This window comes from Sciurus carolinensis, chromosome 1 (genome assembly GCF_902686445.1).
Source record: "Sciurus carolinensis chromosome 1, mSciCar1.2, whole genome shotgun sequence".
Taxonomy (NCBI): domain Eukaryota; kingdom Metazoa; phylum Chordata; class Mammalia; order Rodentia; family Sciuridae; genus Sciurus; species Sciurus carolinensis.
In genome coordinates, this window is record NC_062213.1 from 110,383,159 (window position 1) to 110,400,682 (window position 17,524).

Consider the following 17,524-nt stretch of genomic DNA (forward strand, 5'->3'; position numbering starts at 1 on the left):
GATGGTTGGATGGAGAGGGGATCCAACCATGGCCTACTATGAATGAACTGGAAATGCCTGAAATCCCTTGGTTTACTGCTGATGAAAGAATTCAGAGGCTCAGAGAGATTGGGATGATGGCATGGATCTGTCATATATGACCTTCTCTTTCATACTTGGAGGGTCCAGAAGATGTGCCCTTCACCAAAACTATAAGAAACAAATTTGTGAGGGGAGCACCAGCATCCATGAAGACCTCTGTCACTGCTCTTCTTTGTATGCCAGACCTTACTGTGGGAGCTGTGGTTAATTAATTGGGAGACTTAAATATGATGGGAATAATTGGATCCTGGGGAGGGTCCAAGTGGCAGCCCTCAGTTGCCAAAGACAGGGTGGTCATAGTTACTGTAGTAGACAGCAAAGGGAAAGAAATGGAAAAAATGTTCTGACTCATGTAGATCTCTGGGGTTAGCTAATTAATCATGGTGTTTCTGGAAGCCGAATAGATGGGAAACTCGTCAAATTCTTACTTGACTTATGTAAGCAGAAAAATTCCAAATCAAATGTACAAAAATCTTCCCTAGATCATAATAGCAGAGAGTGGTTGGAAGTGGAGCTCCAACCACTTCCCAGATTTGAGTCAATTTATAAATCCAGAATCCCTTGAAAAAAGGGGAGGCCAGGCCCCATTGAGGAAGGACCCCTGGTATAGTGCCCCAAAATCTTTGCTGTTAATCTTTCTCCTATGCTCCCTTTGTCACCAGTTTTCCCGTTATGTTCTTTCAAGTTCCCTGACCAGCCAGGCAAACCACTGGCTATGGCCCAATGAATCAGTATATAGTTGCACATCTGGTCATTTTTCCTTCCAGGAAAAAAACACAACCATATGTACTGTCCAAAGTGCAGCCTTTTCGGGCTGGGGATATAGCTCAGTTGGAAGAGTGTTTGCCTCACAAGAGGGCCCTGGGTTCAAATCCCCAGCATCACCAAAAAAAAAAAAAAAAACCAAAAAAACAAAAAAACAAAGTGCAGCCTTAAACTTTCTTTTCTAAAAATTTCTTTCCATTGTAGATGACCACAATACCTTTATTTTATTTATTTGTCTTTAATGTGGTGCTGAGGATCAAACCCAATGCCTCACACATGCTAGGCAAGTGCTCCACCTCTGAGGTACAACCCCAGTCCTGGAACTGATTCTAATAAACTAAGATGTATGTGGAAAACTCTGGAGCACCCACTAAATATAAATACAGTGAAAAACTCATTAAAGATATAATGTTACCTTACAAAATATTCACTTAGTACAAAAGAAAGTTGTGATGGGAGAATAGAGAAACAAAAAGTCATGAGACAAATAGAAAACAAAAGTAAAATTATAATTGTAAAACCAACTACATCAATAATATCATTAAATATGGTTGGATGAGAAATTTAATTAAGAGCAAAGATAAAAATGATCCAACTATGTACTGTCTATGAAATGTACACTTTACAATCAAAGATACAAATATGTTGAAAGTTGAAGGCTACAAAAAGACATAAAGCAGAAAATCACAAAGTTATTATAGTGCCTATAATAACATCAGACAAAATAAACTTTGAAAAAAAGTGCTACTAAAGCTAAAGGATAAACTTGATAATTATAAGAGGATAAATATCCCAGGAAGATATAGTGAGTATAAATATATGCAGGCATTTAATACAGAGTGCTAATACACCTGAAGTAAAACCTGAGAAAAATGAAAGGAAAAATAGACAATTCAAAAATGTCAGTAAGAAACTTCAATACCCCATTTTTAAATAATGGGTAAAACAATAATACTGAAAATCAACAAGGAAATAAAAACTTGGAGAATTCTGTTAGAATTAACAGAATTTAAAGAATACTATTCTTAATAATAAAAGAATGTACACACTATTCAAGTTCACATGGAACATTCTATAGGATACACCATGTACTGGGAAATAAAACAAACAAAAAACTTAAAATAATAGAAGTAATATGAACTATGTTCTTTTATCAGAATGGAATAAAATTTGAAATAAATATTAAAGGAAAATTTGGGAAACTCACAAAAATGTGAAAATTAAACACAATAAGTTACAAATGGGTCAAAGAAATAAAAATGGAAAGGGAAAATAAAAAATACTTTGAGATTAATTAAAATCAACACATGATTTCAAAATTTAAATGATGAAGATTGAATTGTGTTAAAATAAAATTTACAGCTATTAATGGTATTTAAGAAAAGAGAAATATTTTAAATCAATAACTAAAATTCTTAAGTCTTAAGACACTGGAGGGTGACAAAATAAACCTAAATCAAATAGAAATAATGAGAAAAGACAGACTAAGGAGTAACTAGTGGAATATAGAATTGAAAGCAACAGAGAAAACAAATGAATTCAAAAGTTATTTCTTTGTATAAAAAAGAATAAAATTGGCAATTTTGATCAAGAAAAAAGAGGAAGCTCAAATTATTAGAACATAGATGAAAGAGGATATATTACTATTAATTTTAAAAAACAAAGAGAATCAGAAAAAATAATGTGAACAATAGTATGTCAATAAATAAAATAATTTCAACAAAAGACTTAAAAGACATAAGCTATCAAAATTTACTCAAGAAGAAATAGATGATTTAGGTAAATCTACAATAAGAGAATATAATGGATTAATACTAACAATATACTACTTTCAAAGAAAAACCCATGCAAAATGGCTTCACCATTGAATTCTATCACTGAAAGAGGAATTAACAGAAATTCTTCTCAAACTCTTTCTAAAAATAGAATAGAGGGAATAATTCTGGCTTCATTTAATGAGGCCACCATTAGCCTGTTAAGTACCATTGTCCCAGATGTGAACACCTATTAAAACTTAAATTTAGCATCAAATATAGCATTTACACTAACTTTTAAAATAAATATTGTTTGTTTTTCTAGAATTCTGTTTTTGAGAAAAGTGATAGGTGAATGATTAGAGCTTTTGAATATAAATGAAAGTATATATAAAAGATATATAAAAATATAAGCTCTAGATTATTATTTTCAACATTTTTCAATTATTTTCAACCTTTTACCTGTGTCAAATTCATTGAAATTTTCACAGAATTGAAAATTGAGAATTAATGGGTCAATTATCATACCCAAAGCAAACCAGACAAAACTAGAAATGTATACACCAAATCTTTTATAAATCTGAAAGGAAGCATCAATATACAAAAAGAAAAATACCAAATGTAATCCAGTAACATGTGAAAGAAATTATATACCGTAACACAGAGGTATTTATCCTGGGGACATAGATTAGTTTACACTGTTATCCCCCTTCCCCCAGCTCGCCAATACTCATGTTTTTAAAGTATGATACCCAATACAAGAAGGTTCAGAGGTGGCGCTATTAGGCAGTGATTAGAGTGGCAATCCCATCAATTGATTAATCCATTTGATGGATTAATAATTTCAATGTATTATGAGTAGTTACTATGCAGGCGGACATGACAAGAGGAAGTAACTCACATGGGTCATGACCTTGAACTACATTTGTCCTTGGACCATTCCTCAACTTCCTGGCTGCCATGAACTGAGCAGCTTTCCTCCACCATGCCTTCTGGCATGATGTTTGGCTTTACCTCAGACCCAGAGCAATGGATATGACTGACTATGAACTGAAACCTCTGAAAACTTGAGCCTGAGCCAAAATAAAATATTCTTTCTCTAAATTATTCTGGTCAAGTATTTTGATCACAGAATGAAAATATGATCAACACAGAAATTAGTACCAAGAATAGAATTGTTGTGACTAACCTGACAATGTAGTTCAGAATTCTTTGGAACTGCTTTGTGGGAGAAGTTTGTAAATGTTTGGAGATGGAGACTAAAGAATTCTTATAATGTCATAAAGAGAATATAAAGAGCAATTCTGCTGTGAACCCAAGAGACCAGAGTCCTGATACAAAAGTGGACAGTAAAGTCTGTACTCGTGAGAATTCTATTAAGAATTGGACTGGAGGCCATTCATGTTCCATTCTGACAAAAACTCTTGTCCACATTTTGTTCATACCATGAGATTTTATGTGAGGCTGAATTTAAGAGGATGGACTAATTAATCTGGTGGAGAAATTTTTAAGGCAGCATAGCATTGAAGCAGTGACATTAGTATTCCTCATGATTTTTAGCCAGGTTCACTGTGAGAATTGGGATGAAAAGCAAAGAGTAAATATTTGAAAAACCTGTAATTTGACCAGAGATGAAGCACATGTAAAATTGGAGCCAGGAAGGTGTGCTTGCTGAAGAGATTGTAGCCACTGAAGAGAAGCGAATTAATTTTAGCAGAGACAATAGGAAAAATGCCTTGAGGGCATCTCAGGAATCATCAAGAGCACATGCATGGCAGGCTCAAGTATGTAAAAGTGAAAATATGTTTGAGAAGAGGTCACAGGGGCATTCTAATTGCATAGGGGTTCCCAGAAAGTTGTTTCACCAGGATTCATTTCACCACTCTCAGCCATTCAGTAACTCAGAACCTATTATAGCCATAGCCCAAGGGTACCTGGATACTGCTCCAGTTGGTGTCAGATCTTGGTTTTGTCCACATGATGATGATTCTGCAGGAATGCAAGATGTTGGAGTTATGGGGCCACAGAGACTTCCACTGAGATTTCAAAATAAGACCTGGAAGACCTGACAAAGTATAGCAGGGTTCGAATTTTTGTGGGCAGCTTCTGAAAGGGTAATTTATGAAGCTGTGAGAGTGAAGCTGCAGTGGAGACCTCAGGGATTAAGGTATGCTAGGAATGTGGAATATCTGTAGAGGAGAACTACAGGCAGAAAGCAAAGTAGCCACCAAAGAGAAAGTCCATGTAAGCTGCAACTGGCAAGGCCATATGGTCAGGACTGCCAAGCACTTTGTGGTCCATGTTTCAGTATCATGTGCTCCAGATGCCAAACATGGGGACACAGGACTTAGTATTTGCCCCACTGCTTTTGTCTCAATCCTTCTTTCTATTTCCCATTCCTCCCTTTTCTAATAGGATTGTTTACTCTGGTTGTATATTGGATGTATATTGGATGTAGGTAATTTGCTTTTCATTTTTACAGAGGCTCATGGATAAGGATTGCCCTGTATCTCAGAGGAGGCTTTGGAATTGGGCTTTTGAATTATGCTAGAACTGTTAAGACTATGGGGATTCTTGGAAATGAACTGAAGATATTTTGCATTTTGAAGTAGGCACGAGTTTTAGGGGCCAGGGGCAGAATGCCATGGTTTGGGTCTGTAAATTTCCCCCCAGAATCTCATGTTTTTAAAGCATAATCCCAAATTCAGCAAGGTTTGGAAGTGGGGATTTTAGGAAATTATTAGGGCTATAACATCAACAGTGGATTAATCTATTTTAAAGATTAATCATTTAAATGGACTACTGAAGGAAGTGGGCATGGATGGAGGAAGAAGCTTACTGTGGACATGGTCTTGGATTATATATACCCCTGAAGACTGTGACCCTTTCTCTCTCTCTCTCTCTCTCTCTCTCTCTCTCTCTCTCTCTCTCTCTCTCTCATCTTTGCTTACTGACTGCCATGAATTGAGCATCTTTCCTTCACTAGGCCCTTTGTTATGGTTTAGATGTAATATCCCCCAAAAGCTCACATGTGAGACAGTGCAAGATTTGGAGGAGAAAGATTGGGTTACCTCCTTAATTTAATCAGTGAATTAATCCCTGATGGAATTAACTGAGTAGTAACTGGAGGCAGATGGGGTGTGACTGGAGGAAATGGTTCATTGGCTATGGGGTATATATTTTGTATCTGGAGAGTGCTCTCTCTCTCTCTCTCTCTCTCTCTCTCTCTCTTCACCATGTGAGCTGCTTCCCTCTGCCACACTCTTCCGTGATGATGTTCTGCCTCACCTCAAGCTCCAAGGAATGGAGCTGGCCTCCTATGAACTAAGACCTCTGAAACTATGAGCCATCAAATAAACTTTTCCTCCCCTAAAATTGTTCTGGTCAGATCTTTTAGTCATAGCAGTGAAAAAGCTGACAAATATACCTTCTTCCATGCTATGCTGTTTCACCTCGTTTATAGCAAGGAAGTCATCTAACTATGGGTGAACCTCTGCATCTGTGAGCCAAAATAAATATTTCCTCCTCTAAGTTGTTCTTGTTGTGAATTTTTCTCACCAATTAAAAGTTAATGGACACAAACATCAACAATAAGTTAATCTAACACATCAATTAGTAGGCTAAGAAGCAAAGTTTACATTTTCATCTAGCTCAAAAGATGCAGAAAAAGCATTTGACAAAATCCAATACTCTTCCATAAAAATGGCTTAAATAGAAGAAAACTCTCCCACCTGATAAAAGGCATCTATAAAACAAATGAAAACTATCAAAACAGCTAACATCATATTTAATGATCAGAGACTGCATGCTCTCTCCCTAAGATCTGGAGAAAGGCAATCTACAAACAAACCAATCTAAATACTCACCATGTACTGAAGAAGATACTAGTCAGGAAATTAGGCAAGAAATGGAAATAAAAGTCACCTAGATAAGAAAGGATGAAGGAAAATGACTTCTATTCATAGAGAACATGATCTTATATATAGAAAATCCTAAAAAATTCACCAAAAACTATTAGAACTAATATATGATGAGTTACAGTATACAAGATCCATATACAAAAATCAACTGGAGAGGAGATTTCTGGGAAGATGGAAGATTAGGAAGCAACAGAATTTTTCTCCTTGCCCAGATAGAAATTGCATTGGTAGAATCTGACTGATGTAATTATTTTAGAATTCTGTTTTACTGTAACTTCTATGTGAAAGCTTGCATGATAAATTGTGGTTAAATTTGGTTAAAGTCTTGGTAAAAAAGCAGATTCCCATCCCCCAACTCTTCAACTGTGAGGCAGACAACAATGCACAAGCTTCTGGAGATCCAGGGTGAGCAAAAAAGAGTGCTGTTGTCCAAGTATCAATGATTTATGTGCTGATAGCTGCTTCTGATCAGAGATGTAGACAAAAAACAGGAATGATCATTGTTACTTTACCTCTCCACATTGTTATAAGCTCTTTCTCTCTGGCTGGTTGAAGTGACTTTCAGAAAATATGATATTCTGGTGTCTACTTATCCCCCTTCATTTTATTCTTTTACCCTTTTGGAAGCCAGATATTGTAGACAGTCATTCACATTTAATGGCATGAACATTGAAAAATAAAGGTCACTGTGCACAGCCAGAGGGAGATATATGCTCACAGAACAGAGATGTTAAGTGCCATAGTTTGGATCCAAAAGGGCATGTGTTAGGGCTTTGTCCCTAGGCAGTGACACTGGGGGAACATTTAGTAGATGGGGCCTAGTGGAAGGAAGTTAGGTCGTTAGGGAATTGGGGAAATTCCCTTGATAAGGATATCTCAGGATTATTACCATTTTTTTTTCTTCCCGATGCATTAGATGAACAGGCCTCCTCCACATACTCTCATCATAATGTACTGTGGTTCCACAGGTCCAAAGTAACAAGGCCGAGTGACTATGATCTGAAATCAAGAGCCAAAATGATCTCTATGGTTTAGATGTGAGGTGTCATCCAAAAGCTCATGGTTAGAAAAGAATTTTCAGAGGTAAAATGATTGGGTTAACAATCACTTTTTAATCCACTGACATGGGTTAACAGGGCAGTACCTGTAGGCAGGTAGGGAGTGACTGGAGGAGGTAGGTCACTGGGGAAATGCCTTTGGAGTTTACATTTTGTCCCTGGTGCACTGAGCTCTTTGCTTCCTGATTGCCACGTCCTGAGCTGCTTTTCTCCTCCACACTCTCCCACCATGGTCTCTGCCTCACCCTGGGTCCACTGCAATGGTGTTGACCATCTAAGGGCTGATACCTTAGAAATTGTGAGCACCAAATAAACGTTTCCTTCTCTAAAATTGTTCTTGTCAGATTTTTTGATCACATTGTGAAAATGTTGACGAAAACATGACCCTTCCTTCTTTTGATTTATCTTAGGTGTTTTTCTTAAACTTTTATTTCTATATTTCAGAAAATCTACTTGAGTACACATTGAAACAAGAGCACAACAAAATAGAATGTACTTCAAATGTTGAATATACAAACCATTATAGTTCAAAGTAAGACACTGATACTTTCCCCCTTAAACTCTTATTTATTTATTTTTTAATATACTTTTACTTTTTTACTTTTTATTTGTTCTTTTTAGTTATGCATGACAGTAGAGTCTATTTTGGCATATTTATACAAACAAGGACTGTATATTACCATCTTAAACTTTTAACTAAAAAATACATAAAAAGTAAAATAAATAAGAGAAAGAAAACAAACTCCAGGTACTAGAGCTAACTGACAAAAATTTATGCTGCACCTGAACTTCCAAGTGACAGTAGAGCCAACACTGATGTGTCTTCATACATGCCAGGGCTGAGTGAGTGGCACTGGCATGTTCTAACAAAAGCCCAGAATCAGTTGTTAATTTTTCCACAATTAAGAAACTCACAGACTTAAACTACCATGTAAAATGTTACATGTAAATTCTACAGCAATGCTGTACTAGGTACAAAATTTTTAAATTTTTCTTTTAATAAAATAACTTTTTATAAACATTGATGTGGCTGTGTTACTGTAGTTTGCTGATTTTAAGTCCTTTGGGTATAAACTGAGGAGTGGGATAACTGGGTCCAAAGTGGGGGTCCATTCCAAGCTTTCTGAGGAATCTCCGCACTGCTTTCCAGAGTGGCTGTACCAATTTGCAACTCCACCAGCAATGTAAAAGTGTGCCTTTTTCCTCACATCCACATCAACATCTATTATTGTTTGTGTTCTTGATAATAGCCATTCTAATCAGAGTAAGTTGAAATCTTAGAGTTATTTTAATTTGCATTTCTCTAATTACTAAAGATGTTGAACACTCTTTGATATATTTATTAATCACCTGTATGTCTTCTGCTGTAAAATGTCTGTCCAGTTCTGTGGTCCATTTATTTACTGAGTTCTTTGTATTTTTGGTGTAAAGTTTTGTAAGTTCTTTATAAATTTTAGAGATAAGTGCTATACCTGAAGTTCATGTGGAAAAGCAGCTCAATTCACAATAGCTGGATTATGGAACCAACCTAGATGCCCTTCAACAGATGAATGGATATAAAAAAAATGTGGTATATATACACAATGGAATATTATTCAGTCATAAATAAGAATAATATTATGGCATTTGCAAATAAATAGATGGAATTGGAGAATATCATGCTAAGTGAAATAAGCCAATCCCCAAAAATCCAAAGGCTGAATGTTGTCCCTGATAAGTGGATGATGATATATAATGGTGGTGGTGGGGGGGTAGGAAGTGAGAGAAGAATGGAGGAACTTTAGATTATGTAGAAGGAAATGAGAGGGAGAGAGGGTATGAAAAATGATGGAATGAGACAGACATCATTACCCTATGTACATGTATGATTACATGAATGGTATGAATCTGCATCGTGTAGTTCCTGGACAGCTGAACATGGTAGAATTCTCTAAAATTTTCTCTGCCAGATAAACTAGTATAACATATTTAAAGTGATCCTTTCACAAAGTCTCAGGACAAAGACAAAAGAAAACACAATTTTTTTGCAATAATGTAACATAGATGACTTTTAGTTCAATTTCCAATAAAGACCTTAATTCCATCTGAGACCTCATGAGCATAACCTTTACTGTGTGGATTTCTATCAGCATTCTATTCTCCTGAAACTTCACCAGAACAACCCATTTAGATCCATTATATCATTCTAAGTTTTCTCTGCTTGTTTCTCCAAATTTTTCCAAATTCCTCCTGAAAATCAGTTTGAAAGACTTCTGAACCAAATTACTAGTTACAGTCACAGCAACTACACAACTTTTAGTATCAATTTTCAGTGTTAGTCAGCTTTTTATTGCTGTGAAAAAATACTTGAGAGAATTAACTTAAAAAGAGGGTAAGGCTATTTTGGCTCATATTTCCAGAGGTTTGAGACCATGGTTAGTTTACTCTGTTGCTTTTGGAACTATGGAAAAGCCATACATCATAGTGGTAGCTCTATGGTGGTGGAACACATGAACCTGATCACAGCCAAAAAGGAAAAGAGAGGAAAGGAAGGGCCAGGATCCCAATATCTCCTTCAAGGCAACACCTCCAATGATCTAACTTACTTCCAATGTGCACCATGTACTAAATGTTCTACCACCTCTCAACAGTGTCACAGACTGGAGACTAAGCCTTCAAGACATGAGTCTTTGGGAGACATTCAAAATTCAGACTATAGCAAGGATATATTCAAACAGTTCTACACTGAGAAACATTATAATTTTACTGTAAAGTGACTAAAACAGATGGCTGTCATTCAGGCAGTGAATGTGAGGATTTTATTCTATCTCAGAGGAGACACTGCACCCAACTTGCACATTCAGTGTATCACCTGTGTCTAGGACAAATTGTCCGTGAGGTGACTTAAACACAGTCCTGTCGGAGGAGGCAGGTCTCCGTGACAGTAGGTCCTAAGGGGCTATGTCCCTGATGAGGGACAATCCTGATGATAAAGGCTGGTCGCAGCTGCCGCTGTTGGTTTCAGGACCCATCTGTTCGACATCTGTCCTGTAATGCCACAAATGACTCAGAGACCATCATGAAGTATGAGTTTTCTTGAAATGTGCCTGGGACAGACCATGCCAGCCCAGAAGGAACAGGTAACCAGCCATTGACAAACGCCCAAGGACAGAGGTGAGAGTGAAAGTGGAGAGCAGGCAAGAAGGGAACTTGGGAAGCCTCTGTGGGAAGAGTTGCCCTAAGGCACAATGGACGCTCTCAGATCGTCCAGTGTTCCCTGTGGTTTGGAGAAATTTAAATTTCCCCAGATGTTCAATGTGCTTCAAATCTGAAAAATCTTAATGATCTAAACATTTCATAGCGAATACCTGCTATTTTAATGCTATAAGCATGAATTATGATTATGGAGATGGTACCTTTAAAATACATTTGAAACATTCACAGGTATAAGGGATGTTTTCATTTTAGTTCTTTTTAACAAACATGTCCTGATCTTTATGGGATACAGTGTAATATTTCAACACATGTTTATAATGTGTGATGATCAAAGTAGGGTAACTCATATTTCCATCTCATGATATGTGTTTGGGGTCTTTAAGTTTCTCTCTTATAGTTCTTCATAACAGACAATGGGTTACTGTAAACTATAGTCTCTTACTGTTCTGTCAAACATTGGAAATTATTTCTGTCTCACTGTGTCTAGGTACCCAATATCCAACCCTCCTCTGTCTTGTCTTTCTTTTCCTTTACACTTCATAGCCTCTAGTAATCTCTCTTCTACTCTTTTCCACTTTGAGACCAACTTTTTAGCTTCTACATATGAAAGAAAACATAAGGTACTTGTCATTCTGTGTCTGGTTTATTTTGCTTAACACAGTGTCCTCCAGAGACATGCATCTTGCTGCAATTGAGAGGATTTCATACTTTTTTAAATAGCTAAATGATATCCCATTTTGTACACATATTTTCTTTATTCTTTCATCGTTTGATGGATACCTCAGTTGATTTCAAATCTTGGTGGATTGTGACTAGTACTAAAATAAAGTTGGGTGTGCAGGTATCTCTTTGATATGCTGATTTCATTTCCTTTGACTATTTACTCTGAAGTGAAGTAGTTGGATCAGATGGCAGACAAATTTTTTTTGTTTTGTTTTCAGAGGAGCCCCCATACTGTTGTCTAATGGTTGTGCTAATTTACATGCCCACCAACAGTGTTAAGAGTTCCCTTTTTTCTATATCCTTGCCGACATTTATTGTCTTGTGTTTTTTTGATAATAGCCATCTGACTGGTCCCAGATGTTAACTCCTTATGGTTTTGATTTGCATTTCAAAAGAGATATTTTTAAGTGAGACTGTGGTAAAACTTTGGAGACTTATAATGATGTCAGATAAGGCAGGAAATTATTTATGGTTAAGGGGAAACTCAGAAAGCAAAGGGCAGTGGTAAGGAAGCAGGAGTCAATCTCAAAATCTTTTGGGGATGGTGTTCCCTTTGCCCTAAGACCAGGCCCAAAGTCATACCTACCATGTCCATATTAACACAGACTGAATTCAAATGCAATTTTAAACAACTATGGATAGACTTTAACTGTCATACATACAGAAGCCAAACAAACGAACATAGTTTTACATAAATGAGCCCATCTGGCTATACCCAGGGACATATACTTCTTTCCATAGAACATATATAGGATAGAGGTTAAGTTTGTAGTCATAACTCCATGGATAATCTGCACTTATCCAAGTGTGGCCATTTCCTAAATGTGTGGCCTTGAGGAAAAAAACACTCATATTTGTTTCAATTACAGATAAAGGTGCTTAGACCCATGGTGCTGTTGTGAGGATTAAGTCAGTATATGGAAAGAACTCAGTGTCTGGCGCACCACAATGCATTTCACTAAACCTTCCTTAATGCCTGTGGACACAGACTGAGAGGGCAATTAGAACTCCAGTCAGTTCTCAGTAGCTGATTCACTGAATTCTTAGCTAAGGCATTGAGAGTCTTCAATTTGTAATGATCACAGGAAGAATTCAAGAGAAAAAAACAAAAACAAGTTTCCTTCAAAACAGGGATGTGATGATGTATGGGGCTCTACCAATGTGTCTTTGATGAAGGTCTGTGCTGTTTCCTGGGGGAACCATAGGAGGCCAGAAAATGGAGTGTTAAAGCTTCATTTATATAACACCAGAAATTCAGAGCATTTTGCCTGTGCAAATAACCAATTAAGTGATCCAAAAGATGTTTGCGTGGTTTTAGGCCCACAGACCTATGGAATCACCAATGTTTTCTAAAATAATGATCTATTTATTTTACTTTGTAAGCTAAAACCTCTTCAGCCAAATTTTCTGTTTGTCATACTCTAATGATGTAGGAATAGCATATTTCAGCAACAGCAGCACTATTTGACAGCACTATTTGTCTCTGTCCCTGAGACAAGACAAAATATTACATTCCCAGATTTTTCAATTATTGCCTTATTTACTTAAATCATCTGATAACTATTTATTGGTCACATATCAGGTATAAAGAACTGACTTTCAAGTAGGATAGATAAATAAGAGTTTCTGCTCTTCAGTAGGAAAAGTGCCAGTAAATACATTACCTCATGGATCAGAGTCATGGTCACAGCAATAGATGTGAGGGACCTATTGGACAAAGTCTTCACAGAGACATTCATGTTTATTGCAATTATTCATGTGCAAAAGACCATAGTTAAAAAACAGTGTGGCACCTTGAAGAACTCTGATGTGCTGGAAGTTTAAATTAGATGGATGAGCAATAGGTATTAGGCTGGTTGACCGTGAAAGGAGTATTCAAAGCAGGCAGAAGATGGTTTGCTCAATACCATCAATATCCTTTAGTCCCGAGGACCTAGCAGTCGAGAGCTGCTCTTGATTCTGGAAGAACCGCATTGGAAGGAATCATCAAGCTCTTCCCCATGAGTTATTTTTAGGAATATTACTTGTCAAATGAGTAGGTTGCATTTAAAGAGCTTATCATTGGGTTGATGTGAGAATTTCAGGTTCAGCTGGCCTGTGCTGCTCTGATGGTAGAATGCTGCTCTGATGTCATGAAAATCTCCAAGTGTTAACAGAGGAGAAAGGTGGTTTCCAAACTGATGAGAAGGAAGAGGCACAGCCCAGCAGTTACAATAAATAGGTAAAGAAAGAACCATTAAACACAAGTCCATTGCACACTGATATACTTGCTGCGATAGGAACGATCTGGACAGTGTACCCAGACATAGTCTATGTAGGAGAACAGCTTCCAAAAGGGAGGGCAGGTTTGAAGCAGGGCACAAAAAAGGGGAAGAGATGGTACCCAGAAGAGATTAGGGACCAAAGTTGTCTTGCCTGTAGAAAAGTTTTGGCAATATTAAGCCAATTTGAATCATAAACAGGATTCCATTTTCAACAATTGAGTTAAAAACCAATGATAATAATAATGTGAAAGGTTACAGAGGAGCGGACAGGAAATTAGGGTTACAAGTACCTCTGGGCGCAAGGTCTCCATTTACAGGCTGGCTTTTAAAGTGGCTGCAGAGCCTACAAATGGACTAAGAAAATGAGCAGACTCTTCACAGTAGAGGATCTACAAACAATCAACAGATACATGAAAAAATGTTCAACATCTCTAGTAATAAGAGAAATGCAAATCAAAACTACCCTAAGATTTCATCTCACCCCAATTAGAATGGCGATTATCAAAAATACAAGCAACAACAGGTGTTGGCGAGGATGTGGGGAAAAAGGTACACTCATCCATTGCTGTTGGGATTGTAAATTAGTGCAACCACTCTGGAAAGCAGTGTGGAGATTCCTTAGAAAACTTGGAATGGAACCACCATTTGACCCAGCTATCCCACTCCTTGTTTATATATCCGAAGTGAAAAGTCAAAAGGAAATTGATGCTGAAATCTTTCTCATTTGTGGTAATAGTCATGAATGCACGTAAGAACTGAAAAAAAGCTCAGTCCACATTATTAGAAGATGGTTTTTCCAATAAATTTTTAATATTGTTTCTAATATAGTTTTTCAAAATTTATTATATATTTGTTATTTTGGCTAAATGTATGCTAAATATATAATATCTAGAGGAAATTATTTTACAAAGCACTTATAATCGCAAGAGTACAGAAAACAAAAAACATGTAGACAGTTATAGAGAAATTCATAAAAGACTTGCAATTATACAAAGACATTACATTACTATGAATTGTGACTATGATGAGATAAATAATGTAAAAATTCCCATATTTTAAAGACACTTATTTACATAATTTTTGAAATAAGTTTTAGTGGGTATCATGGCTTTGATATTTAGATTCCATTGAACCTATAAGGAAGTGATATAGTAGTTTCATTTAGAAAGGTCAATATTACTGATGCAGTGGAATTAAGAGTTCATTTAACTATAGAAATGTCTGATTAAAAGAATTTATCAAGCTGGCATAGTATTTTAAATTTTATTTATTTATTTATTTATCGTAGTAGGAATTTAATTCAGGGGTGCTCTACTACTGAGCTATATCCCCAGTTCTTTTATTTTTTTTACTTTAACATAGGGTCTTGCTAAGTTGCCTAGTGCCTCCTTGAATTACTGAGACTGGCCTTGAACCTACCATCTTCCTGCCTCAGTCTCCTGAGTTGCTTGGGAATACAGGCATATGCCACAGGACCTAGCCCTTTTAAATTTTTCTTAAAGGGAATAAATATAAAGGGCTTAAGTCCTGCCAAAACTGGAAATGACTGATGATATCTCACATATGACCCTAGCACAAGTCAAATCTTCAGTTTTACCAGAGGTTCTCTGGAGATATCAGGTCACTGGCAAGGTTGATAGGAGACAGGAAAGGCATAGCAGAATGATTAGGGGGATCACCTCTTTTCTTTTGCAGTCTTTCCAATTTCCTGTGGCTGCTGTAACAAATTGACACAATTTGCTGACTTAGAACAACAGAGCTTTACTCTCTTATAGTCCTGCAGTCCAGAAGTCAGAAATCTGTATCACTTGGCTGAATTCAAGGTGTTGGCAGGGTCATGCTTCCTCTGGAAGTTCTGTGGGTGAATTCCTGCTTTGTCTCTTCTAGCTTCTTGTGACTGCCAGCATTCCTTACCTGGTGATCAAGTCATTCCAACTTCTAGGGCTTGTAATCTCTTCTTCAAATCTCTGCTCCATGTTCACTTTGCTTTTCCTCTCTGTGTCTATTTCAAATTTCTCTCTCTCTCTTTTTTAAAGGGCCCTTTGCATTTAAGGACCATCTAGATAATCAGAATAATCATATCATCCCCAAATTCTTAATTCAATCACATTCAAAAAGTCTTTATACCATATATAAATTCCAGAACTTAGAACATACATACCTTTTTGTTTTTGTTTTTCAGTTTTTATCCAGAGTCTCACTATGTTGCCCAACCTTGTCCCAAACTCCTGGCTCAAGCAATCTATTGCCTCAACCACCTGAGTAACTGAAACTACAGGAACCACCACAGTACACAGTATGCAGGATATTTTTTTGACCTACCACACCAGCCCAGAAATAATGCAGTCTAACTCTGGCGCAAAGAATGTACTGAAAAAATAGTTGTTAAATGAATGGGAAAAATGTACTCTTTTCTGAAACAGAGTTTCCTAATTTCTATTCTGAATTGTTTCTCTAGTTGTGAAGGAACACTTTTCAAACCAACCTTCCTTCTGCTACGTTGCTTTGTTTACAGCTCAAAAAAATCTCTTCAAGTTACAACTTCTTAATTTCCTGTGAGAGATAAACTCTCAGGCTCCAGTTTGCTGTTACCTTCTTTGATATATTTGTTCTTTCAATAAATATGGAGTAAAGATGCTATAGAGCTCAGGAGTTTGTTGATATTACCGAGGAAGTGAAAGAAGAGCATGTCATGGATTAAAACAACAAGAAGAATCAAAATACCAAGACTGGTTCTGAAATCTCTCAGTAAGTATTCATCAAATACCATTGTTAAGATTGCTAGTTATTAAGTCCAGTCCTCAACCCTGAAATGGAAGGTAAAACAGCAAAAAGGAAGGAAAAAATGATAAAATAATAATTGATAATATACCACTGACTTTCTTTAGTGGTTACGGTCTGTGAGAAGATGTTAGAGGTTTGATCCACCTGTCTTTCGACCTTTTTCTCTTCCTGTTACCTTTTCAGGCACTCAAGTGGACAGAGATCATGAGAAATTTGAGTGGAGGCCATGTGGAAGAGTTTGTCTTGGTGGGTTTCCCCACATCTCCACCCTCCAGCTGCTCCTCTTTGTCTTCTTTTTTGCAATTTATCTGTTGACATTGTTGGAGAACGTGTGTCCTGCCAGCCATGATGGCCTATGACTGCTACCTGGTCATCTGTGATCCTTTCCGATACCTTAATCTCCTGCCTTCCAGCCTTACCGCTCCTCTTGCTGCTGCTGCCTCTTGGGGAAGCCGATTCTTCAGCTCCATGATGAAGCTTCTGTTCATTTCCCACTGTACTACTGTGACCTAACATCGTCAACAACTTTTTCTGTGTATCTCCCCACTGCTTAACCTCACCTGCTCTGACAAGGAGCAAAATAAATAGATCATTATTTTAGAAAACATTGGTGATTCCATAGGTCTGTGGGCCTAAAACCATGATGATTCTGCTCCCTCTGGTGGCTGTGATTTCATCTTATGCTATGATCATTACCACCATCCTGAGGATCCCAACTGCCCAAGGATGTCACACAGCTTTCTCCACTTGAGCCTCTCACCTGGCAGTGGTTGTCATCTGTTTCTCCTTCACTCTCTTCACCTATGCATGGTCCTGAGCTATATATCTTCAACCACAACAAAATCATCTCTGTGCTCTACACTGTCATTGTATTATTCCTCAACCCAGCCATCTACTGCCTGAGAAACAAGGAGGTGAAGGATGCCTTCCGAAAGTCAGTCCTGGGCAGATGTCACTATCCTCAGGATGCTCCAGACTGA

At 37.1% G+C, this 17,524-nt stretch overlaps 1 pseudogene; it reads left to right on the forward strand.

Annotated features, from left to right (window-relative positions):
* The first annotated feature begins 10,518 nt into the window (after positions 1–10,518).
* On the forward strand, positions 10,519–17,524 carry LOC124990952 (olfactory receptor 6P1-like; annotated as a pseudogene).